The sequence below is a fragment of the Ovis aries genome, chromosome 5 (genome assembly GCF_016772045.2).
Source record: "Ovis aries strain OAR_USU_Benz2616 breed Rambouillet chromosome 5, ARS-UI_Ramb_v3.0, whole genome shotgun sequence".
NCBI lineage: Eukaryota > Metazoa > Chordata > Mammalia > Artiodactyla > Bovidae > Ovis > Ovis aries.
Genome location: NC_056058.1, coordinates 77,825,662 through 77,847,894, shown reverse-complemented (window position 1 = coordinate 77,847,894; position 22,233 = coordinate 77,825,662). Strand labels below are relative to the sequence as shown.

The following is a 22,233-nucleotide window of genomic DNA, read 5'->3' as shown; positions in this document are numbered from 1 at the left end:
GTTCAAGATTTTAATCCACTTGAGTTAATTCCTGTGAGTGGTATAAATAGTGCTCCAGTTCTATTCTTTTGCATGTGACTATCAAGTTTCCCCAACACCATTAGTTAAACAGAGTGTCCTTTCTCTGTTTGTATATTTTTCGCTCTTTGTTGTCAATTAATTGACTGTATATGTGCAGTTTATTTTTGGTCTCTCAATTCTGTTCCATTGGTCTATGTGTCTGTGTTTATTGCAATATTGTTTTGATGACTATAGCTTTGCAATAGAGTTTCAAATCAAGGATTGTGATGTCGCCAGATTTCTTCTTCCATCTTAAGATTGCTTTGGCTATTTGGATAGCTGTGGTTCCATATCAATTTTAGGAATGTCTGTTCTATTTATGTGAAAAATGCCACTGGGCTTTGTTTAGGGATTGTGTTAAATCTGTAAGTTGCTTTTGATATTAAGGGCATTTTTCTCCTAATCCATGAGCACAGAAAATCCTTTTTTCAATTTCTTTCACTAATGTCTTACAGTTTTTAGTGTACAGTTATTTCACCTCCTTGGCTAAATTTATTCCTAGGTATTTAGATGGAATTATAAATGTGATTGATTTCTTAATTCTAATAGTTTGTTATTAGTATGTAGAAATGTAACAGATTTCTGAATACTGATTTTGTATCCTGCAACTTTACTGAATTTGTTTATTCTACAGTTTTTTTGTAAAGTCTTTAGGATGTTCTATGTGTGTATGTTCATGGTTTTGGCAAATAGTGACAGTTTTACTTCTTTTTCCCATTGGATGCCTTTTATTTTTTCTTGCTTAATTGCTATCTAGGATTTTCAGTGCTATGGTGAATAAAAGTGGCAAGAATGGGCATACTTGTTCCTGTTCTTAGAGGAAGAGTTTTCAGCCTTTTACCATTGAGTATGATGTTCAGTTCAGTTCAGTTGCTCAGTCCTGTCCGACTCCTTGGGATACTATGGACTGCATCACGCAGGCTTCCCTGTCCATCACCAACTCCTGGAGCTTGCTCAAACTCATGTCCATTGAGTCAGTGATACCATCCAACCATCTGTCATCCCCTTCTCCTCCTGTCTTCAATTTTTCCCAACATCAGTGTCTTTTCCAATGAGTCAGTTCTTCACATCAGGTGGCCAAAGTATTGGAGTTTCAGCTTCAGCATCAGTCCTTCCAATGAATATTCAGGACTGATTTCCGCTAGGATGGACTGGATGGATCTCCTTGCAGTCCAAGGGACTCTCAAGATTCTTCTCCAGTACCACAGTTCAAAAGCATCAATTCTTTGGCACTCAGCTTTCTTTATGGTCCAACTCTCACATCCACACATGACTACTGGAAAAAGCACAGCTCTGACTATATGGACCTTTGTCAGCAAAGTAGTGTCTTTTCTTTTTAATATGCTGTCTAGGTTGGTCATAACATGGAGTATGATGTTAGAAATGGGCTTATCACACATGGCCTTTCATATTGAGATGCATTCCCTTTATACTCTGTTGAGAGGTTCTTTTAATTGTAAAAGGATGTTGAATTTGTCAAAAGCTTTTCTGCATCTATTGAGATGATTTTTATCCTTTATTTTGTTAGTGTGGTGTATCATATTGATTTATGGATTTGGAACCATCTTTGCATTCTTGAAATAAATTTCATTTGATCCTGTGTTATGATCTTTTTCATGTATTGTTGAACTCAATTTGCTAATATTTTCTTGAGGATATTTGCAGCTCTGTCCATCAGGGATATTGACCCATAATTTTATTTCTGGCAGTGTCCTTGTCTGATTTTTGTATTAGGGTAATGCTGGCCTTGTTAAATGAGTTTGGAAACATCCCTTCATTTTAATTTCTTTTGGGAAGAATTTGAGAAGGATTGGTATAAATTCTTTGAATGTTAAGTAGAATTCACAAGTGAAGCCATGTGATCCTGGATTTCTGTTTGGTGGGATGTTTTTGATACTGATTCAGTCTTATTACTAGTAATTGATCTGTTCAGATGTTTTATTTATCATTCACTTATAAGCTTTGTGTTTATAGAAATGCATCTTTCTTCGATATTGCCCATTCATTGGTATATAATGTTTACAATAGTCTCTATTATATTTTCATTTTTGTAGTATTGTTTATAATTTCTTCTCTTTCATTTCAGATTTTGAGTCCTCTCTTTTTTTGCCAAGTCTAGCTAAAGGTTTGTCAATTTGGTTTACCTTTTTAAAGAATTAGCTCTTGGATTCATTGAATTTTTGATATTGTCTATTTAGTCTCTATTTAATTTACTTTCTCTCTGATCTTTATTATTCCTCCTTCTAACTGTAGGCTTCATTTGTTGTTCTCATAGTTCCTTAAGGTGTAACATTAGGTCATCTACTTATGATATTTCTTGTTTCTTCAGGTAGGTATTTATTGCTATGAACTTCCCTTTTAGAATTGCTTTTTCTGTATTCCTTAAGTTTTGGTATGTTGTATTTCCATTTTCATTTGTCTCAAGGTATTTTTTCTTTTGATTTCTTTGACGCATTTGTCTATTGTTTTGTTCAGTCACTTAATCATGTTTGACTTTTTGCAACCCCATGGACTGCAGATAATGGCAAGTTTCTTTGTCCTTCACTATTTGCTGGAGTTAGCTCAGGCTCATGTCCATTGAGTCAATGATACCAGCTAACCATCTCATCCTCTGTTGCCTCCTTGTTCTCTTGGCCTCAGTCTTTCCCAGCATCAGGGTCTTTTTCAGTGAGTTGGCTCTTCACATCAGGTGGCCAAAGTATTGGAGCTTCAGCTTCAGCATCAGTCCTTCTAATGAATATTCAGGGTTGATGTCCTTTAGGACTGACTGGCTTGATCTCCCTGCTGTCCAAGGGACTCTCAAGAGCCTTTTCCAGCACCACAGTTCAAAAGTATCAATTCTTCAGAACTCAGCCTTCTTTATGGTCCAGCTCTCACATGGACCTGTACATGACAAATGGAAAAACCAGAACTTTGACTAGACAGACCTTTGATGGCAAAGTGATGTCTCTGCTTTTTAATACACTGTCTGGGTTTGTCATAGCTTTTCTTCCAAGGAGCAAGCATCTTTTAATTTCACGACTGCTGTCACCATCCACAGTGATTTTGGAGTCTGAGAAAATAAAGTCTGCTACTGTTTCCATTTCTTCCCCATCTATTTGCCATGAAGTGATGGGCCCGATATCATCATCTTATATTTTGAATGTTGGGTTATAAGCCAGCTTTTTCGCTCTCCTCTTTCACTTTCATCAAGAGTCTCTTTAGTTCCTCTTCACTTTCTGCTATTAGGGTGGTGTCATCTGTATATCTGAGGTTATTGATATTTTTCCTGGAAGTCTTGATTCCAGCTTAAGCTTCATCAAGCCCAGCATTTCACATGATATACTCTGCATAGAAGTTACATAAGCAGGGTGACAATATATAGCCTTGATGTTTGTTGTTCCATGTCCAGTTCTAACTGTTGCTTCTTGACTTGCATACATGTTTCTCAGGAGGCAGGTAATGCAGTCTGTCCTGAGGCCAAACTATGGTAGAGGTAATGGTCATCTCCGCCAAGAGGATTTATGCCAGCACACCATGCCTCCCAGGACTGTTGCTGTCAGTGCTCCTGACCCTGTGGCAGGCCACTACTGACTCCCAAACACTCACAGGCAAGTCTCTCTCAGTCTTTTGTGGGGTCACTGCTCCTTTCTCCTGGATCCTGGTGCACACAGAGTTTTGTTTGTGCCCTCCAAGAGATTGTTTCCCTAGTCCAGTGAAAGATCTGTAATCAAATCCCAATGACCTTCTAAGTCAGATTCCCTAGAGTTTCTCAGTCCCTTTGTCAGATCCCCAAGTTGGGAAGTCTGTTGTGGGGCCTAGAATTTTTGCAACAGTATGAGAACTTCTTTGGTGTATTTGATTGACCTGTAACATGTTGTTTAATCTCCATATATTTGTGAATATTCTAGTTTTGTTTTGTAATTGACTTCCAGTTTCATACCATTGTGGTCAGAAAGGATGCTTGATATGATTTCAGTCTTATACATTTGTTAAGACTTATTTTGTGGCCTAACATATCTGTCCTGGGGAATGTTCCAATGTGTATTACATTGTTTTTAGATGGAATGCTTTACGTATATCTGTTAAGTTTATGTGGCCAAATTTATTGCTTAAGGCCACTGTTTCCTTACTGATTTTCTGTCTGGACAATCTACCTATTGATGTAAGTGGGATATTGTCTCCTACTATTACTATATTTCTGTATATTTCTCCCTTTAGATCTGTTAATATTTGCTTTATATGCTTAGGGCTCTTATAGTGGGTATGTAAATATTTGTAAACACTATATCCTCTTGCTGAATATACCTTCTTGTCATTATGTAATGCCTTTCTTTAACAACTTTCCCATATCATACAACAGTGTTAAATTATGGTCATAGTGGTCATTACTCATAGCACTTGTCTTAAAACTGGAAGTTTGTACATTTTAACCACCTTCCTCCAATTCTGTTTCCCTCATCTCTGCCTCTGGTAACCAAAAATTTGATCTGTTTTTTACAATGAGTTTGGGGTTTTTTGTTTGTTTTACATATTTTAACAGTAAGTAAAATCACGTGGTATTTATCTTTCTCTGACTTATTTCACTTCGCACAATGCCCACAAAGTTCATCCATGTTGTTGTTCCTGGCAGGATTTCTTCATTTTTATGACTGAATAATATTCTGTTGTCTGTCTGTCTCCATCTACCTACCTATGTACAGCTTCTTTGTATGTTTACTTTCAGTGGACACTTAGGATATTTCCATATCTTGGCTATTATAAATAATGCTGTTTGTGAACATGGGAATACAGATAGCTCTTTGACATAGTGGTTTTTTCCTTCAGACATACTCCTAAAAGTATAATTGCTGGATTGTGTAGTAGTTACATTTTTGCCTTTTTGAGGAACCTCCATACTGTTTTCCGTAGTGTCTGTGCCAATTTGCAATCCCAGTAGTGTAAGAGTTCCCTTTTTTCCACATCTTTGCTACTTTTATTATCTCTTCTTTTTCGAGGATGGCCATTCCAATAAAAGTAAGATGATATCTCATTGTGTTTGTGACTAATGGCAACCCACTCCAGTACTCTTGCCTGGAAAATCCCATGGACAGAGGAGCATGGGAGGCTCCTACAGTCCATGGTGTCGCAAAGAGCTGGACATGACTGAGCGACTTCACTCACTCAGTGATCAGTGATGTTGAGCGTCTTGTTGAGATGCTGAGCACACCTGTTGGCCATCTATATATTTTCTTTGTAAACATGTCTATTCAGGTCCTTTGCCCATTTTTAACTGGGTTTTCGCCACTGAATTGTATGAGTTCTTCACATATTTTAGACGTTAACCCTTTATCAGATATATGTATGTGTGTGCTCAGTTGCTCAAGCATGTCCAACTCTTTGCAACCCCATGGACTGCAGTCTGCCAGGTTCCTCTATACATGATATTTTCCAGGCAAGAATACTGGAACAGGTTGCTATTTCCTACTCTAGGGGATCTTTCCAACCCAGGGATCAAACCTGCGTCTCTTGTGCCTCCTGCATTGGCAGGTGGATTCTTTACCACTGTGCCACCTGGGAAGCCCTATCAGATGTATAGTTTACAAATACATTTTTTCTCATTTTATAGTTATTCCACTTTGCTGGGTTGTTTTGTTTGTTTGTTTTGCTGTGCAGAGCTTTGTAGTTGATATGTTCTCACATGTTTATTTTTGATTTTGTTGATTATGCTTTAGGTGTCATACCAAAAAAATCATTATAAAGACCCATGTCAAGGATTTCTTTCCTTATTTTTTTCCTCTAGGAATTTTATAATTTCAAGTGTTACATTTAAGTTATTACTCCATTTCAAGTTAATATTTGTGAGTGGTCTAAGGGGCCTAGTTTCATTCTTTTACACATGAATATCCAATTTTCACAGAACAGTTTATGGAAGAGACTTTCTTTTCTCCATCAAGTATTCTTGGCTCCTTGTTAAATACAGTTGACCATGTAAGCCTGAATTTATTTCTGGGCTCTCAATTCTATTTTATTGGTCTGTTTGTCTATTTTTATGCCAGTATCATACATTTTGATGACTATAGCTTAATACTATAGCTTGAAACCAGGAAGTGTGATATTTTTTGCTTTGTTCTTATTTCTTAGGATTTCTTTGGTTATCAGGGTCTTTTGTGGTTCCATACAAATTTTAGGAGTGTTTTTCTACTTCTGTAAAAAATGCCATTGGAATTTTAATAGGAATTGCATTGAATCTGTAGATGGCTTTTGTTAGTATTGACATTTTAGTGATCTTAATTCTTCCAAATCATGAACATAAGATATGTTTCATTTATTTGTATCTTCTTTGATCAGTATTTTATTTTTTAAAGCATAAATATTTCATCTCCTTAGTAAATTTATTCCTAAGTGTTTTATTGTTTTTGATGCTATTGCAAATAGTATCATTTTCTTAATTTCTTTTTCAGATAATTCATTGTGAGTGTACAGCAACACTACTGATCTTTTTATGTTAAATTTTTATCCCAAACTCTTCTCACATTTGTTGATTAGAGCTAGCAGTTTCCTGGTATTTAGGATTTTCTATGTATAACATCATGTCATCTGCAAATAGAGACAGTTTTACTTCTTCCTTTTTGAATTCTGGTACTTAAAAAAATTTGTTTTCTTGACTAATTGCTCTGACCTTCCCAAATTATATTGAATAGGAGTGGTGAGAGTGGGCACCCTTGTTTTGATCCTGTTCTTAGGGAAAAAGTCTCAACCTTTTACCATTGTGATGTAGCTGTGGACTTGTTACATATGGCCTTTATTATGTTGAGGTATGCTCTATCTCGGAGAAGGCAATGGCAGCCCACTCCAGTACTCTTGCCTGGCAAATCCCATGGACGGAGGAGCCTGGTAGGCTACAGTCCATGGGGTTACTAAGAGTTGGACATGACTGAGCGACTTCACTTTCACTCTTCACTTTCATGCATTGAAGAAGGAAATGGCAACCCACTCCAGTGTTCTTGCCTAGAGAATCCCAGGGATGGGGGAGCCTGGTGGGCTGTTGTCTCTGGGGTCGCACAGAGTCGGACACGACTGAAGCAATTTAGCAGCAGCATGCTCTATCTATACCTAATATGTTAAGAGTTTTTATCATGGACAGGTGTTGAATTTTGTCAGATGCTTTTCCTGCATATATTGACATGATCATATGAATTTTTTCATTCATTCTATTAATGTGATCTATCACATTGATTATTTTGCAAATTTGGAGTCATCCTTGTATCCCAGGAACAAATCTCAGTTGATCCTGTGAATGATCCTTTTAATGTGCTCCTGAATTTGATTTGCTAGTATTTCATTTGGAATTTTCACATCTATTTTCATCAGGGACATTGTCTGTAGTTTTCTGGTAGTGTCCTTTTCTGTTTTGGTATCAGGGTAACCCTGGTCTTGTAAATAAAATTTGAGGGAGTGTTCTCTCCTCTTAGATTTTCTGAAAGAGTCTGAGAAGGACTGGCATTAATTCTTAAAATCTTTAGGTAAATTCACCAGTGAAGCCATCCGATCCCAAGTTTTTCTTCATTTGTCGATTTGTGATTACCAATTTTCTTCTTACTAGTTAACTGGTCTGTTCAGATTTTCTGTTTCTCCCTAATGCAGTCTTGCTAACTTCTATGTTTATAAGAATTTTTCCATTTATTTTAGACTATTCAGTTTGTTGGTGTATAGCTGTTCAGAGAAGCCTCCGATGATCCTTTGTATATGTTCTTCTTCATTTATAATTTTGTTCATTTGGCTCCCCTCTCTTTTTTCCTTGGCTGGTGTACCTAAGGGTTCATCAGTTGTACTGATCTGTTCAAAGAACCAGCTGTGAGTTTGTTTTATATACTTTATATATTTCCTGTTCTCTATATCTGCTCTTTATTGTTTCTTCCTACTGGTAACTTTGGGTTCAGTTTGTTCTTTTTCTAGTTACATATACACGTTATCTATTCATTTTCAAATTCTTTCCCCATGTAGGTTATTACAGAATCTTGAGAAGAGTTCCCTGAGCTGTACAGCAGGTCCTTGTTGTAGGACCCTGCTGTAGGACCTACCTGTGCTGTACAGTAGGTTATCTATTTTAAATAAAGTGGTGTGTATATATCAATTCTAGACTCCAAATTTGTCCCCTACAGTTCACCTTTGGTAACCATAAGCTTGTTTTCTAAGTCTGTGAACTTATTTGTAAACAAGTTCATTTGTATAATTTTGTTAGATTCCACATATAGGCAATATTATATTTTTCTTTGTCTGGCATTTCAGTTAGTATGATAATCTCCAGGCTCATCCATGTTGCAGCAAATGGCATTATTTTGTTCTTTTAAATGACTGAGTAATATTCCATTATATACGTGTTCCACATCTTCTTTATCCATTCCTCCTCTGTCAGTGGACATTTAGGTTGCTTCCATGTCTTGACTTTTGTAAACAGCGCTGCAGTGAACACTCGGGTGGCATCTATCCTTTTGAACATGTTTTTCTCCAGACATATGCCCAGGAGTGGGATTGCTGGGTCATATGGCAGTTCTGTTTTTAGTTTTTAAAAGGAATCTACAAATGGGCCAAAGAACTAAATAGACATTTCTCCAAAGAAGACATACGGATGGCTAACAAACACATGAAAAGATGCTCAACATCACTCATTATTAGAGAAATGCAAATCAAAACCACAATGAGGTACCACTTCACACCAGTCAGAATGGCTGCGATCCAAAAATCTGCAAGCAATAAATGCTGGCGAGGGTGTGGAGAAAAGGGAACCCTCCTACACTGTTGGTGGGAATGCAAACTAGTACAGCCACTATGGAAAACAGTGTGGAGATTCCTTAAAAAATTGCAAATAGAACTACCTTATGACCCAGCAATCCCACTTCTGGGCATACACACCGAGGAAACCAGAATTGAAAGAGACACATGTACCCCAATGTTCATCGCAGCACTGTTTATAATAGCCAGGACATGGAAACAACCTAGATGTCCATCAGCAGATGAATGGATAAGAAAGATGTGGTACATATACACAATGGAGTATTACTCAGCCGTTAAAAAGAATTCATTTGAATCAGTTCTGATGAGATGGATGAAACTGGAGCCGATTATACTGAGTGAAGTAAGCCAGAAAGAAAAACACCAATACAGTATACTAACACATATATATGGAATTTAGGAAGATGGCAATGACGACCCTGTATGCAAGACAGGGAAAGAGACACAGATGTGTATAACGGACTTTTGGACTCAGAGGGAGAGGGAGAGGGTGGGATGATTTGGGAGAATGACATTCTAACATGTATACTATCATGTGAATTGAATCACCAGTCTATGTCTGACGCAGGATGCAGCATGCTTGGGGCTGGTGCATGGGGATGACCCAGAAAGATGTTATGGGGAGGGAGGTGGGAGGGGGGTTCACGTTTGGGAATGCATGTAAGAATTAAAGATTTTAAAATTAAAACAAAACAAAACAAAACAAAACAAAACAAAAAAAATAAATAAAAGGAATCTACACTTTTCTCCATAGAGATGGTACTAATTTACATTCCCACTAACAGTGTGGGAGGGTTCCCTTTTCTCCACACTCTCTTCAGTATTTACTGTTTGTAGACTTTTTGATGATGATCATGCTCACCGGTGTGAGGTGTCTTAATTTGCATTTCCCTAATAATTAGTCATTTTGAGCATCATTTCATGTGCTTCTTGGCTATGTGTATGTATTCTTTGGAGAAATGTCTATTTAGGTCTTCTGTCCATTTATTTTTTAGATTTTGAGCCTCATGATTTGAGCCTTGTAGATTTTGCATATTAATTCCTTGTCTGTCACATGGTTTGCAAACATTTTCTTCTGTTGTATGGGTTGTCTTTTTGTTTTGCTTATGGTTTCCCTTGCTGTGCAAAAGCTTTTGAGTTTAATTAGGTCCCATTTATTTTTGTTTTTAGTTCCATTACTCTAGGAGACAGATTGAAGAAGAGATTGCTCTGATGTATGTTAAAGTGTGTTCTTTCTATGTTTTCCTTTAAGAGTTTTATACTGTCCAGTCTTACATTTAGGTCTTTAATTCATTTTGAATTTCTTTTCTTGTATGCTGTTAAAGAATGTTCTAATTTAATTTTTTTATACGTAGCTGTTCAGTTTTCCCAGCACCATTTATTGAAGAGACTGTCTTTTCTTCATTGTATAGTCTTGTCTCCTCTATCAATAGAGTAATTGACCACAGGTGCATGGATTTACTTCTGAGTTTTCTATCCTGTTCCACTGAGCTGTATTTTTGTTCTTCTGCCAGCACAATGCTCTTTTGATGACTGTAGCTTTGGAATATAGTCTGAAGTCAGAGAGCCTGACTCCTCCAGCTCTGTGTTTCCTTTTCAAGATTACTTTGGCTATTTGAGGTCTTTTGCACCTCTATACATATTTTAAGAATTTTGTTCTAGTTCTGTGAAAAATGCCATTGGTAATTTGATAGGGATTGCATTGACCCTGTAGATTGCCTTGGGTAGTACAGTCATTTTGACAATATTGATTCTTCCAATCCAAGAACATGGTATATCTTTCCATCTGTTTATGTCATCTTTGATTTCTTTCATGAGTGTCTTACAGTTTTCAGAATAGAAGTATTTTGCCTCCTTATGTAGGTTTATTCCTAGGTTTTTATTCTTTTTGATATGATAAATTGCTTAATTTCTCTTTCTGATCTTTGTTAATGTATAGAAATGCAACAGATTACTGTGTATTAATTTTGTGTCCTGCAACTTTACCAAATTCATTGATGAGCTCCAGTAGTTTTCTGGTGGCAACTTTAAGATTTTCTATGTATAGTATCATGTCATCTGCAAACAGTGAGTTTTACTTGGTGAGCAAATGCCAGCCTCCAGGAGAGCTCACACCAATGAGTGCTCCCCAGAACTGCTGCTGCCAGTGTCTTCGTCCCTGCAGTGAGCCAAAGCCTCCCCCTTTCCTTGCAGAAGGCCCTCCAATACCAGCAGGTAGGAATTCTATGACCAGGCTTCCATGAGTGAGGTCACTGCTTTTTTCCCTGGGTCCTGGCACACACTCACTCCTGTGGGAGAACCTCCACAATATAATTATTTTCCAGTTTGTGGGTCATCTACCAGGTGAGTGGACTTCCTTGGTGGCTCGGACAGTAAAGAATCTGCCTGCAATGCAGACTTGGGTTCAATCCCTGGGTTGGGAAGATCTCTTGCAGAAGGGAATGGCAACCCACTCCAGTATTCTTGCCTGGAGAATCGTATGGACAAAGGAGCCTGATGGGCTACAGTCCATAGGGTCACAGAGAGTCAGACACGACTGAGTGACTAACACTTTCACTTTTCACTTTACCAGGTGGGTATGGACTTGATTTTAGTGATTGCACCCTCCTACCATCTTCTTGTGGCTTTTTTGTTTTTGGATATAGGATATCTTTTTTGGTAGGTTCCAGCATTTTTTTGAGGATGGTTGTTCAGCAGCTAGTTGCATTTTTGGTGTTTTCATAGGAAGAGGTGGCTCATGTCTTTCCACTCTGTTTACTTTGTCTCCACCTCCAGATTGTTTCTTTAGGAGCTTTCTTGCTTCCTAGTCTAGGTGTTGTTGATGTGAACTTCCCTCTTAGAACTGCTTTTGCTGCATCCCATAAGGTTTGCTATATTGTATTTCCATTTTCATTTGACTCAAGATTCTTTCAAATTTCCTCTTTAGTTTCTCTTTGATCCACTGGTTGTTCAGGATTGTGTTTTAAAATTTCCATGTATTTGTAAATTTTCTAGTTCTCCTCCTATTATTGATTTCTAGTTTCACACTACTATGGTCAGAGATGATACTTGCTATGATTTTAGTCTTTTTGAATTTGTTATGACTTGTTTCGGAGAAGGCGATGGCATCCCACTCCAGTACTCTTGCCTGGAAAATCCCATGGACGGAGGAGCCTGGTGGGCCGCAGTCCATGGCGTCGCTAGGAGTCGGACACGACTGAGTGACTTTACTTTCACTTTTCACTTTCATGCACTGGAGAAGGAGATGGCAGCCCACTCCAGTGTTCTTGCCTGGAGAATCCCAGGGACGGGGGAGCCTTGTGCGCTGCCGTCTATGGGGTCGCACAGAGTCGGACATGACTGAAGCGACTTAGCAGCAGCAGCAGCATGACTTGTTTGGTGCCCCAACATATGGTTTATCTTAGAAAATGTTCCATGTGCACATGAAGATTGTGTATTCTGCTGCTGTCAGACAGCATGCTTGGTGTGTCTGTAGGTCTATTATGTCTCTGCTGCTGCTGCTAAGTCGCTTCAGTCGTGTCCGACTCTGTGTGACCCCACAGACGGCAGCCCACCAGGCTCCCCCGTCCCTGGGATTCTCCAGGCAAGAACACTGGAGTGGGTTGCCATTTCCTTCTCCAGTGCATGAAAGTGAAAAAGTGAAAGTGAAGTTGCTCAGTCACGTCCGACTCTTAGCGACCCCATGGACTGCAGCCCACCAGGCTCCTCCGTCCATGGGATTTTCCAGGCAAGAGTACTGGAGTGGGGTGCCATTATGTCTATGGTGTTGTTCAAATCTGATGTTTTCTTATTAATTCTGTGTCTGAATGATGCATCCATTGTTGAAAGTGGGATAGTAAGATTCCCCACTATTATTGTATTGCTGCTTATTTCTCCTTTGTTCAGTTTTTGTTTTATATATTTAGATGTTCCAGTGTTTCGTGTATAAATATTTATAATTGTATTTTCTGTAATGAATTGACCTCTTTATTAGTATATAATGACCTTCTTTGTTGTTGTTTTAAGCTGTTTTTAAAGTCTTTCATTTGATGTAATAAGTACAGCTACCCTTTTTTTGGGGGGATTATTTTTTGGTGTACTGTCTTTTTCCACCTCTTACGCTCTCAGTCTATACATGCCTTTAAGGCTAAAGTGAGTTTCATATAAGGCAGCATATTGTTGGATTTTTAAAAAATCTGCCATTCTATGTCTTTTAATTAAATAATTCAATGTTTATGTTTAAAGTGACTATTGATAGGTAAGAATTTACTACTGCAGTTTTGTTCATCATTTTCTGGCCTTTGGTAGATGCATTGTTCCTTTTCTTCATAACCTGCTGTCTTTTTCTGGGTGTGTTTTGATGTCTTTTGGCACGAGTGCTCTTTGACTTCTTTATCATGTTCTCTGTGTAATTACTACAGGTGTTTCTATTGTGGTTACCACTAGGCTTACATAAAATATCTTAAAATTACAATATTCTATTTTAAATTGATATAAACTTCAATATAACTCCAAAATTTACACTTTAACTTTTCCCATTTTAGTTTCTGGTGTTATGGTTTACATATTTTTAAGATTACATACCTAATAACAGATTAGTTATGATTATTTCTATTATGTTATCTTTTTAACTCATAACTAGAGTTGTACGTGAATTACATTATACTCTTACCATATTACATACTCTAACTTTGTACCTTTATCATTAAAAGTAAGTTTTACTTTCTTCATTTTTACAATGCTAATGAGTGTCCTTTTATGTCTACTCGAAGAACTCCCTTTATCACTTTTGTAAGGCAGGTCTAATGGTGACGAAAACCTTGCTTTTGTTTGTTCATGAGTCTTTATCCTTCTTTCATTTCTGAAGGACAGTTTTGCTGGGTATAGAGTTTTTGGTTTAAAGTTTTTTCCTTTCAAGATTTTAAATATATCATCCCACTTCTCCTAGCCTGAAGTTTCTGGTGAGAAACCTGTTGATAGTCTCATGGGGGTTCTTTTGTAAAGGATGTTTTTTTATTGTCCTGCTGCTCCCAACTTTATCTTTGACTTTTGACATTTTTTTTCTTCTTTTAAAAGAAAAAAAAATCTTTTTCTTAAAAGTTAAAATTTCTTTTTCTTTTACAAATTTGTGTGGAGGGCTGACTTTCAATAGATTACAGCAAGGGAGCTGCTCTGCTACCTATGAAACCCCGACCCAGAAGAAGGTCATCTACGAATGATTTAGCACCAGGTTCCTTACGAACATGCAGTGTGTGATGGGTGAGGGGGTGGCCACTTTTCCCTCCGCGCCCCATGTCCCAGGATGAAGGGCTCTCCACACTGATCCTGGTTCTGACACCATAGTGGGAATGGTGGAAGACCAACTTTTGAAGATTTTAATTGTGTCTCAGTGTAGTTCTATTTGGGTTCAAGCTATTTGGGGTCCTTTGAGCCTAACTGATCCCTTTTTTTTGATTTATAAAAATTTCAGCCATTATTGCTTTCAATATACTTTCTGTTCTTTTCTCTTTGTCTTCAGGAATGTCTGTAATGCAAATATTCTTTTTGCAGGAGCTGGGGTGGGGTGGATAAGTGCAAAGCCTTTCATCACTATTTTTGTTTTGTTTTTGTTCCTCTGGAGAATTTCAACTGCCTTATCATCCAGGTTGCTGATTTTTCTTCTGTGTTGATTCTGCTTTTGAGGTGCTTTATTGACTTCTTCAGTTTAGTTATTTTTTTTAGCTCTAGAATTTTTTTCATGGTTTCTATTTTTGCTCAACTTGTGTTCAATAGTTGTTTTCCTCATTTGTGTGTTCTTGCAGTTCACTGGAGTTCTTTAAGAGGACTACTCTGAATTCTCTGGCTGACAGCTCACAGATCTTCATTTAAGTAGGGTCAGTTATTGAAGCTCTCTTAGTTTGCTTTGGTGGTCATATTTCTCTGGCTTTTCATTCCTCATGGTGGTATCTGTGCACCGAAGTAAGTGGTCTCTCTTCTAGACTTTATAGGTTTGCTTTGGTTGAGAAAATTCTTCACCAGTTAGCTCAGTTTTGGTTTCTGGATGTATCTACTGATAAAGTCTTTGAGCAGGTAGGGCTTGATATTAGGATCTGTTTTTGAGTAAGGTAACTGCCTGAGGCCAGGGGTGAGAGGGTGTGCTGCTGACTTTGAACAGTTGGATAGGACTCTTGTCTCAGCTTCCTGCCTAAGGGAGGGTATAGTATAGGCTCTGCAGTTGCCTAGGTTCTCTGGTCAGGCTTTTTAGACCACTGGGCCAGGTTACTATACTCAGCAGTAGGTAGCGTACTTGTCTTGGTCAGGCAGCAGAATGGAATCCAAGGGCTGCGTGGCTTTTTGTCGTGGGACTTTAATTTGGGAAGTGTATATACTGAATTCCCTGTCCAGATGGGGCTACTGGTTTTGCTCTGCAGATGGGAAAAGCTACAGAGTGTTTCTGTTCAAGTGCCACTGTAAGCAGGGCTCTGGTTAGTTTCCTTGGTCGGGTGGGCTGAAGCCTGTAGTCAGCAATGAGTGGGGCTACACATTAGTTTCCCTGCTTGGGCACAGTGGGAGAACTAGCTCCAGGGTTTGTAACGCTATTTGTTTGTGGTCTTGATCCAAACCAACTCTTGCCCCAAGCTCCCTGATCAAACAGGGCCACTGGCTCTGCTCTACAGGCTATCAGCTCAGCCTTCCCATCTCTCTGCTTGAGACTGCTGGGCGGTCCATTCTCTCTGTGTTCCTGGCAGTGACCCTGGCCAGTCTGGGTGGGAGCCACACTCAGCAGTTGGCAGGCCTATGATCTGCTCCCCTGCCTGGATGCTGTGTGTGTGTGGGGTCCACTTCAGGCACCTCCCACATTTTCTGAAGAGGTTTTTCTGGTTCGCAGGAGCTGAGAGCTCCACTTAGCAGCAATGGGACTGTGGATGAACTCTCCCTGTCTGGGCATAGCAGGGGAAGCCTCCATGCCTGACACAGACTGGGCTCTGGGGGCCATCAGCTCTGCCTGCCTGCTTCCTGGCTTGAGCACTGTTGGGCTTCCATGTCTTGGAGAGGGAGGTGGGCAGATCGGGCTCCACCCCTCATTTGAGGACCTGATTTGCACCCGGGTGAGTTCCCTGGTCAGACTTGGTTCTGCAGCTGAGCAAAGCTGCTGGACGGGATTACTACCTGGGTGCTGCAGGCAGGGGCTTGTTCTGCTGCGCTCTTGAGTGTGGGTTGTTGCAGGCCCCTCCCCGTTTCCCCCATCACGTCCGATTCCCAGTGGTTGAGCCCTGCAGCTTCCCTTGCAGGCTTGGTGGGACAATACAGGTGTAGTGGCTCTCACAAAGCAAGTCACATTGCTGGGGTGGGGGTGGGGGGCCCTGAATGTCGCCCAGGAGCTTGCTTTTTCCACTAGTGGAGCTGTGCTGGCCTGGGGGAGGGGCAATGCGGTCCGTGGGCAGCGGCGCCCCTTACCCTTCTGACGTATCTGTCTTTCCCTCTGTGGTGCGTGTGCTGGGGGTTGCCTCAGCCTCACCCTGTGTTGTAGAATGCTCCCAGTGGTGCCTTGTTAGTTGCTGTGCTTGTAAGGGCAGAGTAGTCAGGAATGACCTGCAGTCCCACCTTGGTGATACTGCTGAGTTTAACTTTGGAAATGTGTAATTTCTATAAAAACGTCCGATCCTTCTAATAATTAAGTGTGATAAATTCACTGGAAGCAGAGCCAAGGAGTCTGGGCCAGCCACATCATCTAATCAAACATCTTGAGTTGTGAGGGTCCCTTTGCTAAAGAGGAGGTGCCTGGGCTGTGGGGGTCGAAATTGTGGAGAGTCTGACAGGCATGCTCACCTTGGTGGGCACCTGCCCTGCCTCATCTTCAGAGTGTGCAGGAGTTTTCACTTAGCCACACCGCTCTCTTATTCCGAATTAAATTACCCATCTAACAATATTTAAATTAACCTTGAGGCTTCCTGGAGAACATAAAAGTTATTTTGAATTATTTTCACTGCCAGGATCAGCACAATTCCCTTCCCAGCCAGCTCGGTAGGTATTCAGTGATTGAGAAACCAATTTTTAAATTAATACAATTTTGTGTTTCCAAGGAAGCCATTATTTTTAATTATCGGGCATTTTCCTCAGCCTGGCTTCCCCAGTTAATAAAACTCAGCTACTTAGCATGGTTTTTATTTTTGCAGAGGGCAGACTTTGGGAAGTAGTTTCCCCATGTGGAATCTCCCTCCAGAATGTTTTGATCTCACCAAGCACACGCCTGTCACAAGGAGGCTCGTAAAAAACCCCGAGAAAAGGAAACGCTGTCGTCAAAATGGCCCTGCTGGGCCCATAACGGATGACTCTAACTTAGCTTGAGGGGCAGCATGGGGAGCCGGTGAATCGAGAAACTGCAAAGAAGAAATTAACACTGAGCTGGGTCCCCTCCCGGAAGTGGCACTGAAGCACAGGAGGAGAAACCTCAGTTAGACTTAGAGCAGAACCCTTGCCTCTTCTGCTTTAAGTCTGGGAAACCCTGAAAAGATTCGTGAGGGAGGAGGGGGAGAGTCTCCTTGTCTGGCAGCGCTGAAAAGCAGAACTCCCTGCTTGGAGAGTTGAGCTGTTCACCCACCCAGAGGAGAAGCCTGGCCTGGATGACATCTTCATTTCCTTTCTGGGTCAGTCCTTTAGGATTTAAAAAGTAGCTCTCCCCAGCTCCCATACAACATGACTCTGTGCTATGTTGGGATCAGGGCTGGAGGAGACAGAACAACTTGCTATCAATTTAATATTAGCTTAAAGAATGCATAATTAGAAGGTTAAGCCTCTGCAAACACGTTAAATAATGTATTCCCCAAGCAAACATGATTTGGTGATGATGTGCTATTTTGGATGGTGGTGAGGTGGAAGGTGGAAGAGACCCGGATCTGAGTTGCATTGTTGATATGGATCGTTTTTGTCATTACAAAGTAGAATCTTCCCTAGTCAGGCCTTGGTTTCCTTATCTGTCGTGGCCTGTGAACTTCTGGTGGGTAGAGGCTTTAGCTTAAGTTTCTCAGGGTCTCTGTTAGTTTGGAAAGTGCTTGGTGCTCGACAAGCATTTGTGAGTAAGGGGACTGAATTAGACTGAGTTTAAGCATGTTAGATCTAAGGCTTTAACATGAAAAACTGAGACAAGAAAATGTGAGCAGGACACTTGTGACCTCCAAATATCTGAAAGGCTGTCTTCATTCTGAACAGTGATAGTCATTCTGGGAGGAACCCTCGAGTCCTGGAATGAACACAGATTGGAGGGAGTGGATTTTTAGGATGTCAATTTAAAATCACATCCATTCATTGAGCATTTACTGAGCACCTACTGTGTATGCTTGTTGATGTGATCAATACTTAAAATAGAGCAGAACAGTTAGGGCCCCTGCCCTTGTGAACTTACAGGTCAGAGGAGGATAAAGACACACAAACCAACAGTGGAAAACATGTGTGTGGTTATGAGAGTAAACAGAGGAAGGCACTGTGGAATGGAGAGGGGACACAGAATCAGAACTGAGCTGACAAGGACAGCTGCCCAGAGAAAGTGCTGCCTCGGGGTTGGGGGTGGGGTCCCAAAGTATGAGAGTTCAACAGGTGAGGGCAGGAGATGGGTTAGGCAGAATATTCCAGATGGGGTGGTCAGGAAGTGAAAGCTTGGGTGGTTAGCAGGGGTCCTGCCCAGGTGTCAGAGAACTTCACTTCTGATGCTTTGGGTATCCTGGTGGTGGAGGCAGGTGGTCCCTGGGGAGGCATGTGGCAGAGAGGAGAGGTGTCTGATGTGGAGGTTCAGCCTAGATGACCTGAATGGGGCTTGTACTTGTCATCCTTCAACCTGAACTTCTGGATGTCAAGCATGTTGTACGTCTCTTTAGCCTCTAAGAAGAAAGGAAGACGGAGCAGCCTATGGATGAATGCTCCTTTGCATTCAACAGTGGGTACGTCTGGTGAGGACTTCTATATTTCTACAGTCACTAAGTCATGTCCAACTCTTTTGTGACCCCCATAGACTGTAGTCCACTAGGCTCCTCTGTCCATGGGATTTCCCAGTCAAGAATACTGAAGCGGGTTGCCATTTCCTCCTCCAGGGGACCTTTCCGACTCAGGGATCAAACCCGCATCTCCTGCTTGGCAGGTGGATTGCTTAGCACTGAGTCACCTGGGAAGCCCTTCCAAGATCCTTACCAGAACAATAAGGTCCCAATCCCTTGACTTCACCACCCCCAGCTAATTTGCTCTAACCCTTCTGCCTCATCTTCTGCTCAGATAACAAGCAACAGTCTTTTCTGCCTCAGGGCCTTTGGATGTGCTGGTAGCTTAGCCCAGAATGCTTTCTTCCCATTCCATTACTGGAAAATTCCTACTCCTCATTCATTTTCTTACCCCAAAGGCCGTTTTCTTTGTGTGGCCTTAACCTCAATCAGATATGCCTTGTTATCTCAACCATGTTCCCTCACAGCATCCATCACCATTTCTTTACATTATTTGTAGTTAATTTGATTACTATCTGTTTTCCCCTTGCTACAGTATAAGCTCCAGGAGGATATTTTGACTTTTCTATCACAGCAATCAAAATAGCACGTAATCCAAAAGTAATGCTTGTTTGGGGGATTTATTATTGAATATATTTGCAGAGGCTTAAGGAAATGGCAACCCACTCCAGTGTTCTTGCCTGGAGAATCCCAGGGATGGGGGAGCCTGGTGGGCTGCCGTCTATGGGGTCGCACAGAGTTGGACACGACTGAAGCGACTTGGCACCCTTCTAATCATATATTATTTAAGCTAATGTTAAATTTGTAGCAAGTTCTGTCTGTACAAGCTCTGCTCAGAATTGAGTGTCTTGTCTGTTCACTAATATATCCTCAGTGCCTAATACAGTGCCAGGAACATAATAGGTGCTTGGGAAAAAAACAAAAAAACAAAAAAACAAAACAACATTGGTTGGTGCAAAGTGAATGCACTGGGGCAGAAAGGGCTGATAAAATTCAGGCTTTTGTGGTGACAGTGTAGGTTAGCAGACCTACCAGAGTGGGATCCATGCGGAACTGAGTTCACGTGTGTGTGTTCACAGGCACACATGCACATCTGCCTCCCACCTTGTTCCTGTGTCACTGTCATTTGCCACAAAAGTAAAAGTAACACAAGCCAACGTGTAATTGCAATGTCATACTAATTATACAGAAACCAAAACAAAATTACTAACTCCCACTCCTTCTGGGAATACTAATAACACTAATACCAATATCATGATGGAAGATTATCTTGGCAGCAATTTTCCTTTTGTTCTGCTACCTACACATGTAGCTGTTTCGTGCTTTTGCAATCTCTGTGTAAATCATAATCAGGAGGAGATATCCTAGAGGGTGGTTATACGCCTTCCTTATCAGAGAGAATCATGCAGTAAGCCTGTCTTAGCAAAGAGCAGAAGTTTGAAATCTTAACAGGAGGAGGTGGTTTCAGAGCTGTCTTCCAAAAGTATAGAAAGAAGTCTTGCTGGAGGGGAGGAGCATTAAAGCATGAACAAGTCCTCAGGACCAGAAGTTTGTTTTATGATTAGGCTTTGGAAGGATGGACGATGAAGACTAGATCGGGGGTGTGTAAGTTTCAAGTGTGATGTAACCATCTCTTCCTCCTTTGGGAGCAGCGCCCCCTTTCCTTGAGGTTTCCCCATCTAGACGTTTTTACTGAGCCATCCGTCACATGGTACATGTGACCCAGCCACGCACAGACCCCCCCACCCCCTCCCGGAGCAGTGGGACTGGCCCAGGGCTGTGACTGCCATTCCATCTGTGGCAGGCCCTTCAGAGGGCTTCGAAGGGATTTTGGTTTTTGATTCTGTAAGAGATCCCTTTCTCTTCCCTCTGGGTCACTAAGCTGCGCTAATGGCAGCCTGGAGTCATCTTTAGCCAAGCCTGCCTGACCTCCCCAGTGTGAAGAGGTCACCAGTTGAAGGTAGGGGTAAATGAGCCTAAGTATCAGGGGAAACACTGATAAGGGATGGAAGGGGTCCAGGAGAAAGATGGCAGCCTGATGATATCATTTGAGCTGGTGAAGTCGCTGGTGGGGAGAAGCAAGGCCACGCACAACACATGCCCTTTTTAACAGCTCATTTGAGTATACGTCCTGTTTCTTGCAGCGGAAAGATTCCTGACAGAGGCATTTATGGACTATGCATATGCCACGGAGGAGCCTTTTAAGGGGGCGTGTTCATCATATCTTCATTACCCACTGCCTGAATGCCCATCACATGGTACCTGTCATCAGGGATACGGCCGTGAGATGGTCCTCATGCCCACAGTGCTTACAGGTACCCTGATGTAATAGCTTCAGGAGAAGGTCAGAGGAAACAGGGAAGAGTGGTGGGTGGTGCGGGCTGGAGGCAGGAGGAGAGAGATTCCTGGAGCAATCCTTGGGAGGTGGAAGGAAAAGTCTTCTCCACTTTGAGTCTAGGCAGCGACAACTGCTTGAGATTTTGCCCAAGTGAAAGAGCCGTAAAGCTTTTGGTGGAAGGGAATGGCCATGGTCCATCCAGCCACCATTTTACACGTCAGCCTTCAGGTAAGGGCTGCTGGCGCATCCCTCCCGAGAGATGCCCTGGCTAGAATGCTGGAAGAAGGGGGTACCTGGGTGGGTAAGACTTTCACTGGGGACCCTTCTGGGGATTCTGGTGAACTCCAGGGATGCTCAGAGCCTTTGGCTCTCACTGCTCAACTGGCCCGACTCTGACGAGTGGGCCAGCCCCTGGGAAAGGTCAGGCTGTTTGCGTCAATGCAAACAGATCCACGGGGGTGGGGAGCAACGATGGAATGGTGCTGGTTCAGTGGTAGCACCTGAAAGCTCATTCAGTTTCTTCCCCCTCCACGAGGCAGGGCTGGGGCTGCCGGAATCGCACATCTCTGTCTCGGGGTTCAGGTCCCAGCTTCTGTCCCGCAACAGACCCTGGCAGGCTAGTCCTTGAAGTCTGGAGGACTCCTTGGCTTCCCAGTCTACCTGATCGCGGAAAAGGCCCCTTAAAGGTGAGCCTGATATAGCCACCCTGCTAGCTGCCAAATCCCATTAATTGTGTGTACTAAGTAGCGCTCAGGTCTCCCTCTGTCTTCTCTGCTAGGGATTTTGTTTCTTGTTTGAACTACCCCCTCCTCCTATCCTGTCCCTATCTGATTTATCTTCCTCTGTACCCAAGGAAGCCTGAGAGGTCTTTCTAACACGACAAATCCCAACACGTCACTCGGCCAACCAAACCCTGGAGCAGCACCCCCACCCTAGCAAAATATGCCCTTCATTCCCTTCCCATCCTAACCCTGACCAACTCACTCTGTCTCACAGTATAACACAGATCTTTCTCTCCAGCCACACTGAGTTTTCTGAAATGCCATTCCTTTTTTTTGAGGTGGTGGCGGCGGCGGGGGAGCGGGTGGAAACCTCTTTGCCTTTTCACAAGCGACACTTTGATCACCCCTTGCT

The 22,233-nt window shown here is 41.5% G+C and overlaps 1 protein-coding gene and 1 long non-coding RNA gene across 2 annotated transcripts in view; one reads left to right on the top strand and one right to left on the bottom strand.

The window, feature by feature from the left end:
• TENM2 (teneurin transmembrane protein 2) overlaps positions 1 to 22,233 on the bottom strand; it is a 1,394,720-nt gene that overhangs the window by 33,193 nt on the left and 1,339,294 nt on the right. The window lies entirely within an intron of this gene.
• Positions 1 to 22,233, top strand: part of LOC105606741 (uncharacterized) — a 76,472-nt gene that overhangs the window by 48,872 nt on the left and 5,367 nt on the right. The window contains exon 4 of the long non-coding RNA XR_003589475.3: positions 20,906 to 21,785. This is a non-coding gene — a long non-coding RNA (uncharacterized LOC105606741). The remainder of the gene's footprint in view (positions 1 to 20,905; positions 21,786 to 22,233) is intronic.